This window comes from Aptenodytes forsteri, unplaced genomic scaffold (genome assembly GCF_000699145.1).
Source record: "Aptenodytes forsteri isolate BGI_AS27 unplaced genomic scaffold, ASM69914v1 Scaffold97, whole genome shotgun sequence".
Lineage (NCBI taxonomy): Eukaryota > Metazoa > Chordata > Aves > Sphenisciformes > Spheniscidae > Aptenodytes > Aptenodytes forsteri.
The window spans coordinates 492,013-501,308 of record NW_008795036.1 but is presented as its reverse complement, the minus strand read 5'-3'; the positions used below and the strand labels follow the sequence as shown (position 1 = coordinate 501,308).

The 9,296-nt window shown below is 43.6% G+C and overlaps 1 protein-coding gene across 1 annotated transcript in view; it reads right to left on the bottom strand.

Annotated features, from left to right (window-relative positions):
• The window catches only part of TMEFF1 (transmembrane protein with EGF like and two follistatin like domains 1), a 55,663-nt gene that overhangs the window by 12,204 nt on the left and 34,163 nt on the right, over positions 1-9,296 (bottom strand). The window lies entirely within an intron of this gene.

Below are 9,296 nucleotides of genomic sequence, written 5' to 3'. Positions count from 1 at the left end.
TGTAACTTTCCAATCCCCTCCCCCCCCCCCGTTTATTATAATTAATATTCTACTTTTTAACTGAACTTCTGTTTTTGAGTGAAAGTTTCTGTGTATCTTTCACATTGCTCTGCAAGCTCCGCTCCACCTCTGGACTGGGAAAAGTAAGGAGTGTGGCTGCAGAACGGGAGACGTGGCGGGCACCCGGTCCAGCTCTCCATCGAGCTCCTCCTGATGCCGTGAGAGCAGGAAGAGCTGTTCTGCATCGTCTGAGGAGGTGGCAGTGGAGAGGACAGTCCTCTCCTTGCCAGAAAGCTCTACACAGGGGGCACATGGTCTGACTGCTAGGAGCTGCTGCTAGCTTCATCTTGATTCAGTCTTGTAAGACACAGGGTAGGAAAAAACCCCAAGCTACCAACTTGCCGAGGTTTTTATGTTCTTTCCAGCTGTTCCAGGTACAATTAAATGATTAAATAGATGTATGCGTGCCTCAAGTCAGTAACAAATCTCACAGCAGAACCTAATTCCATGCTGCGGAAACAGTGAAGACAGCCAGCATACCTTTTCCTCTCCCTCTCTGTCCATGGGCACCTTTTGTTATGTAAGTTTAAAGATGCTAATTTTCCCAGTAATATTTCATGCCCGTGAACTTCAGATTGTTGCTAGACAAAAGAACATCTCTAGCACAAACGGGTTTTTAAGTGCATCTACTGACAGTGAAAAACTGCCCCAGTACTAGTCTCCACACAACTTAGGGACCTACCTCAAAGTACTCATGAAGCTGCTAAATATCAACATGATGAACATACGATAATTTTTCTTACTAGAAATGGTAATGGTTGTAAACCTTAGACCCAGGAAAGCAAGTACTATTTTGTTTACACGCTCCCACATGAGCCTAATAAGCCTAATGAGGGGTTTATTAGGATTTACTATATGCAAATAAAAGGCTCACGGCTCAGCGGTTGTGCACATTTATTGACACAAACGAGCGGAGAGCTAGTCCTCATTTGTATGACACTGGCTATGTGCTTATGGACACCTTCGCTCAGCCTTAGCTCCCAGGGATCACCGCTGCCTGCGTGCGCCCATCCTTGTCAAGTTTGAGCACATTCATATGTACCTCCGGACCAATTCCATCTGTATTTCTATGCCCAAACAGCTCTAATTCTGTCTGTAGTCACCATCCAAGGTCTGTAGCATCATAATTACTGTTGGTTTTTGTCATTCCTGGTGACAAATAAGGTGACTTTTGAAAATAATTTTTTCTTTCTCATGGTAACATTACAGGCTGGAGTTGGAACTGCTTGGAAACTGCTTACATTTTCATGCTTTGTTGTGTTCAGATTTAACATCTAATGTTAAATGCTTACTTTCTTGGCATTGCAAAATGCTTGGTTTGGGGGTATTTGTGAATTCCTGGCCCTGTTTTTCTGATAAACACTCTCAGTCTCAGCTCTAACCATCTCTTCAATGTACAAAAATTTCTTTTTATCATTTAAAATTTACATCTAAAAGTAGGAAAATAAAAAAAAAATCCACAAGAGGAGACTTGTGACACGTCCCTAAGGGCTGGGGCAGCGTGAAGCATCTGAAGCCCACTGACCAGCTGCAACAGGCTTGCAGCTGCTTTGTGTCGTTGGAGCAGGACAGAGCTGGTCACTGCCAGGGGTGGGAGTGAGTGAAACGCTCGCCCGCTGCCAGTCTGGATACTGGGATTTGCTGGAGTCTTGTGAGCACACCAAATCCCAGGCGGGGCCCCTCTGGCACAACAGACCCCGACCAGCTGGCAGATGTACGTGCTTTCTGCCCGCAGGCGTGAGGGCTGCAGGCACACCAAAGCTCCAGTAAGGCCCTCGCTGGCCAGACAGACCCGGCCAGCCGCTGGGACACATGCCTGTCCTCTGATCTCCAGGATCTGCCCCTGCTTCCAGGATTGGTGCCGTTCTCCTTCCAGCCCCCCTTCTTCTGTCCAAAGGCACTGCCTTTCGGGACACCTCTTCTCTGCAGAGCCCAGGCCCTTGGTTTCCCAGTCTAAATAGCCTATTTGCAGAAGTGCACTGCGCGACCAGCTTCCCAGCTGCTGATTCTGTCTCCTGGGGATTCAGGATGTGATGCTTTTGTTTAGCCCAGACATTACCCAAAATTTACAACCAGTCTGTGCTGGTTGCAGCTTGGGAGTTCAAAGGTTCAGTTTTGGACGTTCACCCCACCACATCCACCTGCCTGGTGCCATTAGCTGCTACTTCTCCTACAACCATGATGCCAAATGGTATACCTGGCCTTCACCTGGCCATTCAGTTACTGGTGTACAGCTGTCTGGCATGTAGAAGCAGCTGGTTTAAATACACTGTGGGATAATGAACAGTTGAACCGGACTGATGTACTTAAAAGAACTGAGACTATTATGCTTCATTATTCCAACATAAAAGCCTGAAGCCGTTCAGAGGGCTGAAAGGGAACGAGTTAAGGTGAGGACATAGCTGGGGGATGATGCTCTGAAGGGAGCAGGGCCTCTGCGGGTGCAGTAGGGTGGCAGAGAGGGAGCCAGGAGCACACGTTAGAAACCTGTACCTGTCAGAGAGTCCGTGTGGGGTGCAGTGAAGTTGTCCTCACTCATAGACAGTTGGCACTAGACCCAAAATACAGCCAGGCCTGCTGGAAGCGCTGAATTGTGAGACAGGAGCAATGAAATGTGGGGAATGCTGCTCTCGAGAGAAAACATGAAAACGAAGTTGTTTTTAACTGCTCAGTGTTTGTGAAGGAAGGTAAAACTGTGGGAGAGCAAGTTGCTGCTCTGATGCTGCACATCAAACACATCGAAACTGGCAGCTGAGTCCCTGCAAGAGGACAGGACCACCACCACAGACTGAAACAAAAAAGCAGCTCAGGAAAGTACTGGAAGATCCCCAAACGAACTCGCTATGAAATACGGAAAATATGTTACATCCTGAAGTCAGAGAGCTACAGAGGGCAGACAATAGGAGGAGATGACAGAAGATCCAGCCTCCTGAGGGGAACAAATTCCCCCCACCAGCCAGTTTGAAGCCTAAAGCCAGGCAGAAGTGAAAGCCCAAGACTACCAAGCACAGCCCATGGGGCTGAACCATCCCACGGACCATACAAGCAGCACACAAAGTATGGGAGAAGACGCAGCAGACTTTATGAGCTAAAAGTGGGGCCCCAAAGGGCAGAACTCTTAAGGGGGGCTGTGTTTTGCAGCCAAGAAAATCTGTGTGAGGCATCATGGACTGTGGGCTTTGTTTTTCTTCACAGCTGACTGAAACTGGACACAGAATTGAAGTCCCAGGACAACATGGAGAGCTGCCCAGGAAGGGAGGGCAGGAAAAACCTGAGATCGTGAAGGGGAGCGGGGATATGGGAGAGGAGCACAAGAGGGGCACCCAGGAGGAGAAAGAGTAGACCCTGATTGTAAAATATCCTGCCTTTTAAGCACTTATTCTCATTTCTGCCTCAGCTCCCACCAGCACTGTGTCCATGTACAGTGGTCTGTGAGAGCAATGCCACGTGCAGCTCCCCGAGCTCGGCCGTGCGGCTACGGACACTTTCCAGCACGACTTGACCCGAATGACTGATGAACGGTAGCCCTGGTGGCCACCAGCCCGCTACGGGCACTAGCCTGAAAACTTAGCTTCAGGGGCAAAGGAATGCAAAGGTTTTGATCGTATTGCTACATTTTGTTCTCTGGAAGCCCACAACATGCTGGGCAATTAGGACACAGCCCTGAGCACGAGAGGTATGCTTCCCATCTTAGCCTCTTGCAGGTCTTAGCCTCTTACCTTCTTACCCATGACTACACAATTTCACCTGAAACTTTTAAAAAATAAAATACAATTCCATGTGAGCACGTACCCAGCATGAAAATATTAGAATATACAATTGGAGAGTAGGGAAATAATATGCAACAGAAGACGATTTTATAAAACGGGAAGCATTGGAAAGCCTATATCAGCAAGGTTTAGGTTAGGATTTTAATCCATATAAAAAAGGCATTTTGAACAGAATTTTCCACCTCACTTCTACTCACTTTAAGGATGTATTAAAACTCTATCCTGCATTTGTTGAGACAACATCACAGCTTTGATTCTAGCTTTAAATATTTTTAACACTGATTTTTAGGTAATATTTTCATTCTATTCCTTATAGAAAAGAACAGAAGCAAGATGCATTTTCATCCCTAATTACCAGTAGAAATAAAAATGAGGCGTGCTGTAAGCATGTGCTTTCTGGTGTGAGCAGGTAGGCGCACAATGAAATTACAAGGTACCAAAATGGCTGGTTTGCAATAAAAAAAAGAAAAAAAAAAAAAGAAAAAAAGAATACAATAGTACCTATCACACAACAGTATTTGTAAGAATAGGAAACTACTCAGATATAGAAACTTAATTTCTTAGGTGAGAAATTAACTGACTTGAACCTCTTAAACACTGCTATTTTGACCCCTCAGTATATTTTCACAAATGCTGAAGGCTGGTCTGAGTTTGGATGGCTGACACAATCCAAGGAGACGATAGCATATGATGATGTCAGTCATAAATAACTGCAGAACAACATCTTGTATTTAACTTTCTAGTGTGGAAAAACTGAGGTTCAAACCTAGGTCTGAGTTGCTTCCGTGCCGCAAGCAGACCAGGAGGGTGAACTTGGGACAACAAGAGATGAGGTGAGCAGTCAGCCTGCAGAGCACAGTCAGTGACACTCCTGGCGTCACACGTGGATAGGCAGCGCTGAAGCTTGAGCCCTGTCTCTCAGGCAAATGTCGCTCTGACAGGTATGTTTATTCCTTGGGAGTGACCCCACAAGTGAATCAGGAAGGATCTTGCAAAAGAAAATCCAAAATCATGCAAATTTTCACAAAGAGAAAAGTGATTATTTTGAAAGCTTGCAAAACAAAAATGTCAGAGTACTTTTAAACTTCATAGTGTCTTTCTCCTAGCTCTCAGTTATTTTTTTCTGCTTTTTGGAGTAACTTCCAGGAACAATTGCCTGATGTCCAGCAGTGATGCAAGCATAAATTAGCATGTGAAGCTGATCTTGAGCTGATAAAAGTGAGGATAAGCACAGCAAAGTCTGCATGAAAGAAAAAAAAAATCCCTACAAGAAGAGTCTTCTCTGTTCCCTCAGTTGCTTTTTGAAAGTGCCAGCCTTTACTCAGGCTTGCCAAATCCGTGCCACGTTGGGTAAATCAATCATCGTATCCCAATACAAGTCAAGACCATGGCAAAATCTTAGCCCTACTGTTGGTACAGGGTGTTTTGCCACCGTCGCTTGGAGCCGAGCGAGTACTCCACAGCTTGAGCCTCACCGTCGCTCTGCTGTTGGCTTTTGTATGTGTTTGACAACATGATCCTGCTTGGTGCCCCAGGAAAATGAAGAAAAACTACCAACTGGTGCCTTCAGCCTGATGTGTGGCTGATCAGCACAACCTTCAGAAGAAGAGAGTCACTTAAGGAAAAGACACTTAACAGAATCAGGTACTAAGGACATCTTGAAAGTGCTTGACGCTTCATACCAGGAGAAAGTGAATGAGTGCTTCAAGTTTTTGCTGTAACAGCTTGTTGTAAAAGTCACACTGGGATAAAAGGAGTCAGAGCACTACAAGAGTGCTGTATTTTTTTCACAATACCCTCCCTATTGGTTTTAACCAAAAGGATTGAAACAGGCAGCTAATTCTCCAAGTTGATGTCTTGCTGGAGAGGGTTGCTGCTCAGTGTCCTCAACAGATCTTTTCTCTCGCTTAGCCCTGGAAAGTCAACAGGACGTATTCAGGTGTTTTCCTGATGTACTAGGGTATACAGAAAAAAACCCTTAATTTTGTCACCCGTCATCAGAGAGTTGACATCCTAAGAAAAAAGGCACCATCTTGCTGTGACAACATGCTTTTAGAAGTTTCATGCATATCGTTCATTAACACCATTAGTTAAACAGAAAAGCATTTGAATTTCAGGAAAGTACAAAGTGCTATAATTAAACCAAACAAAAATTTGAGGTGGTTTTAATAAATAAGAAATGAGAATGTACAACTCATTTATTAGGGGCTACTAAGTGTAACAAAGAAAACGTGTTTAGTAAAATGATGTGACACGTTTGAAACGAGCTCAGGCTGTAAGAGCACTTGCTGCTATCAGTAAATTAATTAGGTCCCCAGAGATCAGAACACATTTCAAGGCTCCTTTTTGTTTTCAGGCTTCAGGGTGGTTTGTTGGAAGTTCTGCGCGCTTAAGAACCACGGTAGATTCAAAGAAAGGAGGAAAAAAAAGGAAGGGAAAAGCATTACAGATTTGCGGAGTGGGCTTGGCTATGGAGAGAGGCCAGCGTTTCCAACCAACAGATCAGGCTGCTGCATTTGTGCCCATCTGGGATTTGCTCACGAATGTATTTTTCCGGCCTGGCCTCACAGAGAGTGCTGCTTGCTACCCCTTCCCAGTAGCCGACAGCAACACTAAGCTTTCTCAGCTACTCACCTGTTTATTGGCACATCTGTTTACAAATGTAAAATGGAAACACTAGAATAAAACAAACTGTGTGAAATGCACACAGATGGATAAGTGTACGCTTGATAGAATAAATTTAGGTGAATTGAAATAGCAGGGGTGTTGCAATTGCAGTTAAGAAGATAACCATGTCAAATGAAGGATTACCTTTCATTTGACGTTTCTTCCCTCATGTGCAATTCCTCCCAGATGAAACCTGAACTAAGAAAACCTGGATTTCAAAGTGATTTCTCTACCTGTTCGACTAGAGCTGAATCTTCATTAGTTTTTTTGGTGTCTTTTTTAAAATACCTTTATAGCACTGGGGAGATAAGGGCAAGAAAAGTAGATTTCAAATCTACAAGCTTCTCTGTGCCCTGCTTGAACACCCTCTTGGTCTTTACTTCTGCCCAGCAATGCAGAACACCCTTTAAATACCATAAGCTTCAGCTACTTCCCAGCCATCCCTTAACTCCCTTTTTTAATTTCATGGCATGGCGCTCTCTGACCACTGTAGAAATTTAGTCCCTACCTGCAGTGAGCTTCTAGCAGCATACATGGTGAACTGATGCTTGCTCTCACAAGAGCGACCTAACCCTCCCTCCACCCTCGAATAACAGAAACCTTCAAAGATTTGGCACACACTGCTGCAAAGATCGTTAAAAATATACAGTAAAAAACCAGGCCTGGATTATTATCCATCTAGGATCTATTCAATTTCTTAATAGTCAGTATAATGAAGAGACCATTATACTATTCCTTTCATATCAGGATTTCCTGTAGCCCAATTTTACATAATTCAGTAATCCCATGACACAATCATAAATCCCTTGTTTAGGTTGATTTCCTCTATTGTTTGTGTTTGTGTGTTTTGTTTTACACACAGATACGCAGGATTTTTTTTCTGCTGGACCAGAAAGCTGTGAATTGCATTTACACAGGATTAAGGTACCCTTCCTTATGAATACCTACATATGGTATCATACGCTAAAAAGGTCAAAAAAAACCCTGTTGGCTATGGTAAATGAGTGAAAAAGCAGTCAAAAGATGTAAGTATAAACCAGCATGCCGTACTTCAAACAGACCAAATCTTTCCCTGGAAGACAAATTAGACAGACAAAGCAGAGACTGGGACTTTAAAATGTCCATATTGGTATTTCTAAGTGTTAATACTTACACTTCTTCTGGTTTGTTCTGGTTTGGCAGTTGTGAAAACAGACACTATGTAAATTACAGGCCAGTTGAATCTATATGTTGCTGAGACACATTTTCTTTCCAAAGTAAATCTCGTAAAATGTTAATCTCGAAAGGTCTGCTTGGGGATCAGTTGTCAATCTTTCTTGAAAATCTACATTATGAGTCAAAGCAGATCTTTGACAGCATAGTACGCTTATTAAAAAAAGACTGAATGTGCTCAGAATCTCATTTCCATATTTTATCTGTTAAAAAACAAAATATAGGTAAAACTGAGAGCATGACACATTTGAACTTTTACAGTAAGGCTATTTTTAAGTTAATGATTTCCTTATCAAAGACCAAAAAAAAAAAAAAGGGAAGAAGAAAAATGATATTTTAAACTAAAATTAATGAAAATTATTCCAGCCATTTAGGGACCGAAGGAAAGGAAGGTTGTTACTGAGCAGAAGATGGAGGGCAATATGACCATTCAAGTGGGGCCTCGACAAGATGGAGGAACCTCCTGAAGTCTGAAGATGAAGGGAAAGCCACAGGACGGACTGGGGGTGGACTGGCAGGGGAGCAGCTCTGCAGAAAAAGACCTGAGGGTCCAAGGGAGCAGCAGGCTGGGGGGCTGCATCACAGGAGGGTTGCCAGCAGAGCAAGGGAAATGACTGTTGTCCTCCACTCAGCACTCGTGAGGTCCCATCTGGAGCACTCTGTCCAGTTTTGTGACCCTCCAGTAACAGCGAATACTTTGAGAAGCTGGAGAGGGTCCAGTGGCGAGCCACTGCGATGGGTAGAGGGCCGGAGTGTGTGCTGTGTAAGGAATGGCTGGGGGCACTGGGCTTGTTCAGCCTGGAGAATAGGAGGCTAAGGAGATGACTGATTGCTGTCACCAACTACCTAAGAGGGGCTATCGAGAAGACAGAGGGAGGCTCTTCCCAGAGATGCACAGCAGAGGGACGAAAGACAACAGTCGCAAGTTGCGGCAAGAGAAATTCTGATTGAACACAAGGAAATTATTCCTCAAAGTGAGAGCAGTTCAGCTCTTGAACAGATGCCTGGATGTCAAATCCCCCTTCATGGAGATGGTCAGAGTTCTCCTGGAGAACCTCTGAGCCACCTGAATGATCTAGCCCTGGCTGCAGTGCAGGGAGGGAGCCTGGACCAGACGACCCCCTAAAGATCCCTTCCAACCTAAATTATTCTACAGTTCACAATTTCATTCTGGATATTATTTTCCTGAAGTTACAACATACTTTAAAATGCCTTTTAAAGCAACATTCCTTCTGACACTTACTAGATGTTGGCATTTTGTTTTATTCTGTTATCTAGCAGTGCTTTGGCATGCAAGAGGCAAGAGACACCCCACACAAACAATGCAAGCGCAGTGAATATAACTCCTCATAAGTAGTACAACTTTTTATTTTGGAAAGACACTTCACATTTGAAGAAAAAATGTGAGATGAAGCCCCTATTCTACAATTAATTCAGTTTATTTTAAATCTTAACAGTAAAATAGTATAAATATATAATACATATATTATTTATATTTCATGTATAAGTATTAAAATGTTTTCCCTTACTCTGAGCATGAATTCTTGTATGTATAAGAAGAGACTTATGGAAAAAATGACCAGATAA